We start from the raw sequence: 10,457 nt of genomic DNA, 5'->3' as shown, positions 1-10,457 counted from the left end.
GTAACTCTAGGGTAGAGAGGTGCTGATTGTGTCTTGGTATCATTCCATATTTCTCCAAGTTATTGATACATTCTTCCCGGTGGTGGGGTAGAGTTTTCGCTTGGAGCTACTAGTTAGTTTGGGAGTAGTGAATAAATTCCTTTATTAAACCTATCTCCGCAGTAGGGAGGGGGTGGTGGAGCATATGGTGGAGCGTTTCATTCTAGAGGAAACTCCTCTGTTTTGACAGAGGCAGGGTTTATAATCTTTGTCAATTCCTTTTTCAAACAGGTAGCTTTCTGTTGAGTTCAGAATAGGTTACCCTCAGTTTTTAACATCGACAAAGCAGTCACAGAAAACAAGGGGGATTTTTTTTGGTCTTGGTCTTATTTTCCTGTCCTCTTTTCACAATGTCCTGCACATGTTGATACTGGATTTTATTAAATGACCTGTCCGTAGGCCATCTATGGTGGCGTCTTTAGTCCAATCATGCCTTGTCATGAACACCCAGGTTTGTCACGCCCTGGCCATAGAGAGTATTTTATTCTCTATTTTGGTTAGGCCAGGGTGTGACTAGGGTGGGTGTTTTATGTTCTTTTTTCTATGTTTTTGTGTTTCTTTGTTTTTGACCGGGTATGGTTCTCAATCAGGGACAGCTGTCTGTCATTGTCTCTTATTGAGAACCATACTTAGGTAGCTCTTGCCCACATGGGTTTTGTGGGTAGTTGTTTTCTGTTTTGTGTTTCTGCACCTGACAGGACTGTTTCGTTTTCGTTCATTCTCTTTGTTATTTTGTTTTGTGTTCAGTTTAAATAAAAATAACATGAACACTTACCACGCTGCACTTTGGTCCACACCTTCTTCATACGACAACCGTTTCAAGGTTGTCCTTTTCCATAGTGGGGTTTTTCCCAATTAATAACTGTAGTTATTAATTGTGGTGGTGGTTTTTATTGCCATCTCTGAGCTCCCGCCTGCCATATCTCAAAAACGTTATTATTATTATTTATTTTTTTACTAATTAGGTTCTACGTGTAATGTGAATACAGATAAATGAATGCAAAATAACCCTATATGTGTATAGTCTATCCCTTAACTCGCACATGTTTATTTAAAGCAGGGTGATAAGTAAATTATAACTGAATACCATGTAATGTATGGATGGTGTAAAATAATCGTTCTCTATGGAGCAACCACAACATAGTAAAGGGTTCAAGATGATTTATAACTGGTATAAACTTTGGTGTAACCTCCACAATAATCCTGGTATCTCTGTGATAACCTTCTCCTTCCAATGGAGAAACAATTACTTCAAAACTATTTATTTTTAAAATGGGTCAGTAACACATGGGTTCTCCCCGAGTTCTGCAAAATGTCTAAGACATCCTGTAACTCATATAACTTCTCCCAGTCTTCCTTGTGTGAGTTTCCCTGGCAACAACATTTTAATAAATCTAACCTCCCCCTGACAGCATCTTATCAGCAAGGAAAAACTCAGAAGTGGGTTGGCCAAAACTTGACCTTTCATCACAGGTTCATAACAAGGTGAATGAGTGTAAGCATCTTCTGACAGGTGGCTGATTTCATCAGGTCTGTGGCAGCCTTGTGTTCTCGGAGAACCAGATAACCACGGTGGGATCCAGACGGGAGGAGTCTGAACGTAGACGCCTTCTGATAGTGTCTGAAGATCACAACACTCAAAAACAGGTTTTAACACACACACAGAGGTCTCCTGAAGAGGAGTAACATAATGTATTAACCCTTTAAAAGGTATAAGGCCTTGGTTTAACCCTCTTCACTTCCCAAGGACATGCAAATACAATTGTTTCTCCTGGCACAGTTGATTAAGCAGTCTGCAATGTCCGGTTGTAAAGATAACAGGATTTGTCCCCAAAGGCCTGTAAAGAAGCCATTGTCTGATATCTACAGAGCTTGTTGTTTATTCACAACATTATTACAATCACACTGGATGAAGCTGACACCAGTGAATACAGAGATGATGAGAAAGTTTAGTTTTAGTTTAGAGTTTATTAATCACATGCACAGGGTCACGTATGTAATTGCAGGGTACAGTGAAATTCTGGGGGGGTGAAATATCTATAGGGGGAGCAGTGGGGATGGCGGATCCGGAGGGCAGGAGGGGGACAGGGGGAGCAGTTAGCTGACTAGTGGTGACTATTCAGCAGCCTGATAGTCTGGGGATAGCTCTTTGCCAGTCTGTCAGTTTTTGACATGATGCTCCTGTACTGCCCGCGTCTGAGTGATGGAAGCAGGGGAGAACAGGCTGTGGCTCGGGTGGCAGAGGTCCCTCATGATCTTCTTGGCCTTCCTGCGATACCTAGAGTTGTAGGTGTCCTGGAGGGCAGTCAGTGTGCACCCAATGGTGTGTTCGGGTGAGCGTACCATCCACTGCAGGGCCTTGCGGTCAGCGGCGATGGAGTTGCAGTCAGCAGCGATGGAGGCTATGATACAGCCTGACAGTATGCTCTCAATGGTGCTCCTGTAGAACACTGTGAGGGCCCTCGGGTAAAGCTGTATGACTCAACATGAGGTACTGCTGCCAGAACTAAAATCTTGTGCCAGCTACTCAATTACATTTTTGGGCTTGGGTTGAGGGCTATGACATACCATTTATCCCACTGGGCACAGACGTAATTTCAAAGTCCAATTTTTATTTACATTTGGTTGAGCTGTCAACTAACATGAATTCAACATGAAATCAATAAAAAATGTCACCATGTCATTTGATTTACTTGAAAGTTGTGTGAAAGAAATATGAAATTCCCTTACGTTTGTTGAAATGGCGTGGAAAAAGCATTGATTCAACCAGTTTTTCCCCAGTGGGATGTTACGTGGGTCACGAAACTACTGCTGCCAAAATATTTCAGATCATATTGATTCACCTGACACATAGTTACAGCTGTACCTCACGTGCAGTGGTTCCCAAACCTTTTATAGTCCTATACCCCTTCAAACATTCAACCTCTAGCTACGTACCCCCTCTAGCACCAGGGTCAGCGGACTCTCAAATGTTGTTTTTTTGCCATCATTGTAAACCTGCCACACACAGATATATTTATTAAACATAAGAATGAGTGTGAGTTTTTGTCACAACCCAGCTCGTGGGAAGTGACAAAGAGCTCTTATAGGACAAAATAATAATACAATAATAATACAATAATAATCAATAACCATCTTACATATAAATCCTTATTTGTTCATCAAAAAAAAGTGAATAACTCACCACAGGTTAATGAGAAGGGTGTGCTTGAAAGGATGCACACACCTCTGCAATGTTGGGTTGTATTGGAGAGAGTATCGTCTCTTCAGTGGGTCATATGATTGAGTGTAGTCTGGCCCAGGAGTGTGAAGGTGAACGGAAAGGCTCTGGAGCAACGAACCGCCCTTGCTGTCTCTGCCTGGCCGGTTCCCCTCTTTCCACTGGGATTCTCTGCCTCTAACCCTATTACAGGGGCTGAGTCACTGGCTTACTGGTGTTATTTCATGCCGTCCCTAGGAAGGGTGCGTCACTTGAGTGGGTTGAGTCACTGATGTGATCTTCCTGTCTGGGTTGGTGCCCCCCCTTGGGTTGTGCCGTGGCGGAGATCTTTGTGGGCTATACTCGGCCTTGTCTCAGGATGGTAAGTTGGTGGTTGAAGGTATCCCTCTAGTGGTGTGGTGGCTGTGCTTTGTCAAAGTGGGTGGGGTTATATCCTTCCTGTTTGGCCCTGTATCATCGGATGGGGCCACAGTGTCTCCTGACCCCTCCTGTCTCAGCCTCCAGTATTTATGCTGCAGTAGTTTATGTGTCGGGGGGCTAGGGTCAGTTTGTTATATCTGGAGTACTTCTCCTGTCTTATCCGGTGTCCTGTGTGAATTTAAGTATGCTCTCTCTAATTCTCTCTTTCTCTCTTTCTTTCTCTCTCTTGGAGGACCTGAGCCCTAGGACCATGCCTCAGGACTACCTGGCATGATGACTCCTTGCTGTCCCCAGTCCACCTGGCCGTGCTGCTGCTCCAGTTTCAACTGTTCTGCCTGTGATTATTATTATTTGACCATGCTGGTCATTTATGAACATTTGAACATCTTGGCCATGTTCTGTTATAATCTCCACCCGGCAAGCCAGAAGAGGACTGGCCACCCCTCATAGCCTGGTTCCTCTCTAGGTTTCTTCCTAGGTTTTGGCCTTCCTAGGGAGTTATTCCTAGCCATCGTGCTTCTACACCTGCATTGCTTGCTGTTTGGGGTTTTAGGCTGGGTTTCTGTACAGCACTTTGAGATATCAGCTGATGTACGAGGGGCTATATAAATACATTTGATTTGATTTGATTTTGATTTGATCGTACTTAAATCATTTTACACACACAGTCTGTGCCTGTATTTCGTTTTCAAGCTAGTGAGGGTTGAGAATCCACTCTCACATACAGTAGGTACGTGGTTACAAAGGGCATCGTGTCTTAACAGCGCGATTTGAATAGAATACTCTGAGCACAGCCCAATCCAGAAATCTGGCAGTGGCTTCTGATTAAATTCAATTTTCACAGAACCACTTGTTGCAAGGCTCTCTTGTTCAGATATCTGTAAGTGGACTGGAGGCAGGGCATGAAAGGGATAACGAATCAAGTTGTTTGTGTCATCCGTTTCGGGAAAGTACCTGCGTAATTGGGCACTTAACTCACTCAGGTGCTTCACTATATCACATTCAACATTGTCCGTAAGCTTGAGTTCCTTTGCACACATAAAATCATACAATGATGGAAAGACCTGTGTGTTGACCTTGTTAATGCAGACAGAGAAGAGCTCCAACTGCTTAATCACTTTTGTCCCGCACATTGAATATAGTTGCGGAGAGTCCCTGTAATCCTAGATTCAGATCAATCAGGCGAGAAAAACCATCACCCAGATAGGCCAGTTGTGTGAGAAACTCATCATCATGCAAGCGGTCAGTGAAAATTATGTCAGTAAAGAAAACTTTAAGGTTGTCTCTCAATTTTTAAAAAATTTGTCAAGACTTTGCCCCTTGATAACCAGCGCACTTCTGTATTTTGTAAAAGCATTACATGGTCGCTGCCCATATCATTGCATAGTGCAGAAAATACATGAGAGTTCAGGGGCCTTGCTTTAACAAAGTTAACCATTTTCACTGTTGTGTCCAAAACGTCTTTCAAGCTGTCAGGCATTCCCTTGGCAGCAAGAGCCTCTTGGTGGATGCTGAAGTGTTCCCAAGTGGCCCAATTGGGATATTTGTATTTGACATTGTGTTCTTATTCCGTGGAACACTAGATGGTTGAATTTTTATTTTTGGCAGTGAAAAGAGGCTACTCAGGCGAGGAAAAAAACTCACCCAAATGTATAGCCCCGTTGGAAAATATAAATGGACTGTTTGAAAATGTGAAGATTTCTATTTTTTTATTTTTTTATAAATACTTTTATGTGAATCACATTTTTATTTGGCGTACACCCCGACGGCAGTGAGCGTACCCGTTTGGGAATACCTGCTCTATTCAACTTCATTCTAATGGCTCCCTGTTTAAACATATGTAGGGCTACTGGTGTCAAAAAAGTTAACACTTAATAACCTTTTACTTTAGTGGGCTAAATCACTGTCACACAGAGAGATTCTTGGTAGTCTTAAACAAATCTACTTTGAAACAAAAATATAGACCTCACACACATGGTTACGGTGGAGTTGCTGTACCAGAGCTCCCGAGGGGCGCAGTGGTCTAAGGCACTCCATCTCATTGCTAGAGGTGTCAGTTTGGACAGTGTAGGCCGTCACTGACTTGCATGGTTAAATAAAGGTTCAAATAAATATGGGCTAAAAGAAGACACCTGTACCATGTCTGATTTAATTTTGACTTAGCATCCCAATATTACACTTTGTATACATCACAGAAGACTAAAATATAACACAACTGTTTGACAAAGAAACACCAGATTTTGGTTATTAAATGTAAAAAAAAATCAGTGTTATTATGAAATGATTACAAATATTAATAACATTCAATAAGGTCAAAGAGGGCACTTTCGGTTATTGACTGCAGGAAAAGGCCAAAACACTCTCAAGTGCACCTTACAAACAATACCTGTTAAAAGTTTGGATACACCGATTAATTCAAGGGTCTTTCTTTATTTTTACTATTTTCTACATTGTAGAATAATACTGAAGACATCAAAACTATAACAAAACACATATGGAATCAGGTAGTAACAAAAAAAGTGTTAAACAAATCAAAAGATATTTTATATTTAACCTTTCTGATCTCCCCATCCCGGATCCGGGATCGTGAATACAGACTCAAGCTCATTACCATAACGCAACGTTAACTATTCATGAAAATCGCAAATGAAATGAAATAAATATGCTAGCTCTCAAGCTTAGCCTTTTGTTAACAACACTGTCATCTCAGATTTTCAAAATATGCTTCTCAACCATTGCAAAACAAGCATTTGTGTAACAGTATTGATGGCTAACGTAGCATTTAGCATTAGCATTCAGCTGGCAACATTTACACAAAAAAACAGAAAAGCATTCAAATAAAATCATTTACCTTTGAAGAACTTCAGATGTTTTCAATGAGGAGACTCTCAGATAGCAAATGTTCAGTTTTTCCTGAAAGATTATTTGTTTAGGACAAATCGCTCCGTTTTCTGCGTCACGTTTAGCTATGAAAAAACCCCTGTATCCAGGATTGTGTAAATCTATCAGCAAGCTCATTAGCATAACACAACGTTAACTATTCATGAAAATCGCAAATGAAATGAAATAAATATGCCATCTCTCAAGCTTAGCCTTTTGTAAACAACACTGTCATCTCAGATTTTCAAAATATGCTTCTCAACCATAGGAAAACAATAATTTGTGTAAAAGTAGCTAGCTAGCGTTAGCATTTAGCGTTAGCATTTAGCGTTAGCATTTAGCATTAGCATTAGCGTTAGCATCCAGCACGCAACATTTCAACAAAAACATAAAAGCCTTCAAATAAAATCATTTACCTTTGAAGAACTTCTGATGTTTTCAATGAGGATACTCTCAGTTAGATAGCAGATGCTCAGTTTTTCCAAAAAGATTCTTTGTGTATTAGAAATAGCTCCGTTTTATACATCACATTTGGCTACCAAAAAAAATCCGAAAATTCAGTCCTCAAAACGCGAACTTTTTTCCAAATTAACTCCATAATATCGACTGAAAACATGGCAAACGTTGTTTAGAATCAATCATCAAGGTGTTTTTCACATATCTCTTCATTGATACATCGTTCTTGGACACATGGTTTCTCCCCTATATCAAATGGAAAAGTACGTGCAGCTGTAAATTGCGCACCGAATTCCACGCAGGACACCAGGCGGACACTTGGAAAATGTAGTCTCTTATGGTCAATCTTCCAATGATATGCCTACAAATACGTCACAATGCTGCTAAGACCTTGGGCGAACGACAGAAAGTGTAGGCTCATTCCTTGCGCAATCACAGCCATATAAGGAGACAATGGAAAACAGAGCTTCAGAAATTCTGCTAATTCCTGGTTGATGCATCATCTTGGTTTCGCCTGTAGAATGAGTTCTGGGGCACTTACAGACAAAATCTTTGCAGATTCTGAAATTTCAGAGTGTTTTCTTTATGCATAGTCGAGCATCTTTTCGTGACAAAATATCGCGCTTAAAACGGGAACGTTTTTTATCCAAAAATGAAATAGCGCCCCTAGAGATCTAACAGGTTAAGAATCTTCAAAGTAGCCACCGTTTGCCTTGATGACAGCTATGCACACTCTTGGCATTGTCTCAACTGGAATGCATTTCAATTAACAGGTGTGTCTTGTTGAAAGGTCCTTTGTGGAATTTCTTTCCTTCTTAAGATTTTGAGCCAATCAGTTGTGTTGTGACAAGGTAGAGGTGGTATACAGAAAATAGCCCTATTTGCTGAAAGACCAAATCCACATTATGGCAAGAACAGCTCAAATAAGGAAAGAGAAATGGCAGTCCATCATCACTTTAAGACATGAAGGTCAGTCAATACGGAATTTCAAGAACTTTGAACGTTTCTTCAAGTGCAGTCGCAAAAACCATCAAGCATTATGATGAAACTGGCTCTCATGAGGACCGCCACAGCAAGGAAAGAACCAGAGTTACCTCTGCTGCACAGGATAAGTTAATTAGAGTTACCAGCCTCAGAAATTGTAGCCTAAATAAATGCTTCACAGAGTTTAAAAAATCTCAACATCAACTGTTCAGAGGAGACTGCGTGAATCAGGCCTTCATGGTCAAATTGCTGTGAAGAAACCATTACTAAAGGACACCAATAAGAAGAAGAGACTTGTTTGGGCCAAGAAACATGAGCAATGGACATTGGACTGGTGAAAATATGTCATTTGGTCTGATGAGTATTACAGACTCGGTCAGGTAGAGGTTGAAAATGTCAGTGAAGACACTTGCCAGTTGGTCCGCGCATGCTTTGAGTACACGTCCTGGTAATCTGTCTGGCCCCGTGGCTTTGTGAATGTTGACCTGTCCGGAACATCTGGTGCTCTCATGCATGCTTTGGTGTTGCTTGCCTTGAAGAGAGCATAAAAGGCATTTAGCTCGTCTGGTAGGCTCGCGTCACTGGGCAGCTCACGGCTGGGTTTCCCTTTGTAGTCCGTAATAGCTTTCAAGCCCTGCCACATCATATGAGCGTTAGAACCGGTGTAGTAGGATTCAATCTTAATCCTGCATTGATGCTTTGCCTGTTTGACAGTTCGTCTGAGGGCGTAGTGTGATTTCTTATAAGCGTCCGGATTAGTGTCCCTCTCCTTGAAAGTGGCATCCATGGCTTCTGGTTGAGCTATGTATGTACGGTCACTGTGGGATCGTCGATGCATTTATTGATGAAGCCGATGACTGAGGTGGTATACTCCCCAATGCCATTGGATGAATCCCAGAACATATTCCAGTCTGTGCTAGCAGAACAGTCCTGTAGTTTAGCATCCACATCATCTGACCATTTCCATATTGAGCAAGTCACTGGTACTTCCTGCTTAAGTTTTTGCTTGTAAGTAGGAATCAGGAGGATAGAATTATGGTCAGATTTGCCAATTGGATGGCGAGGGATAGCTTTCTATTCATCTTTGTGTGTGTAGTAAAGGTGGTCTAGTTTTTTTCCTCTGGTTGCACATGTGACATGCAGGTACAAATTAAGTAAAACCGATTTAAGTTAGCATATATTAAAGTCCCCAGCCACTAGGAGCACCACTTCTGGATGAGCATTTTCTTGTTTGCTTATGGCCTTATACAGATCGTTGAGTGTCGTCTTAGTGCCAGCATCAGTTTGTGGAGATAAATATATGGCTATGAATAATATAGATGCAAACTATCTTGGTAGATAGTGTGGTCTGCAGCTTATCATAAGTTACTTTACCTAAGGCGAGCAATACCTCAAGACTTCTTTAATATTAGACTTCTCACACCAGCTGTTATTGACAAATAGCCCCTCGTCTTACCAGACATAGCTTCTCTGTCCTGCATGGAAAATCCCGCCAGTTCTATATTATCCGTGTTGTCGTTCAGCCACGACTCTGTAAAACATAACATATTACAGTTTTTAATGTCCCATTGGTAGGATTGTCTTGATCATAGATCATACATTTTGTTATCCAATGTTTGCACGTTAGCCAATAGAATGGATGGTAGTGGAGAAAAAATCTTTGTCCAGTTCGAGGTGAGTAATCGCTGTTCTGATGTCCAGAAGTTATGGTCATAAGAGATGGTAGCAGCAACATTATGTACAAAATAAGTTACAAAATAAGTTACAAACAATGTGAAAATACAAACAATATAGCACAGTTGGTTAGCACAGTTGGCAGCTATCCCCTCTGGCACCATTATTTTGAACCAGCATAACTACCACAGCATTCTGCAGCAATACGCCATCCCATCTGGTTTGCACTTAGTGGGACTATCATTTGTTTTTCAACAGGACAATGACCCAACACACCTCCAGGCTGTGTAAGGGCTATTTGAAAAACAAAGCCTTTTGGGTTCCATGTAGAACTCTTTTCACAGAGGATTCTACATGGAACCAAAAAGAGTTCTTCCTGGCACCAAAAAGGGTTCTACCTTGAACCAAAAAGGGTTCTCCCATAGAGACAGCCGCAGAACCCTTTTGGAACCCTTTTCGTCTAAGAGTGTACAGTCTTTTTTGCTAATCTTTATCAAGGGTGGCAAAAATCTGGGTCATGACTGTATATGCAGATACTACATGCAGTGTACATTGTGGCTTTGTACACCCCAAAAAACTCTCCCCATAGAGATCCAGACAGCGTGATCGTGGCTGATTTTAGCTAGTTAGCTAGCCACCGGAGGACAACGACACAACGAGATGCAACAAAAAAAAAAGATATACGTCAATGGCGTTTGGCTTCTGATGTGATGTGATTGGTCCGAATCCAAATCCAAACTGGCTTCCCTTAACACCTTTTTTTGGTGCGCCAGGGCCATTCACA

The sequence above is a fragment of the Oncorhynchus mykiss genome, chromosome 17, assembly GCF_013265735.2.
Source record: "Oncorhynchus mykiss isolate Arlee chromosome 17, USDA_OmykA_1.1, whole genome shotgun sequence".
In the NCBI taxonomy this organism is placed as follows: Eukaryota; Metazoa; Chordata; class Actinopteri; order Salmoniformes; family Salmonidae; genus Oncorhynchus; species Oncorhynchus mykiss.
The sequence above is the reverse complement of the archived record's forward strand: the minus strand, read 5'-3'. Positions refer to the sequence as shown.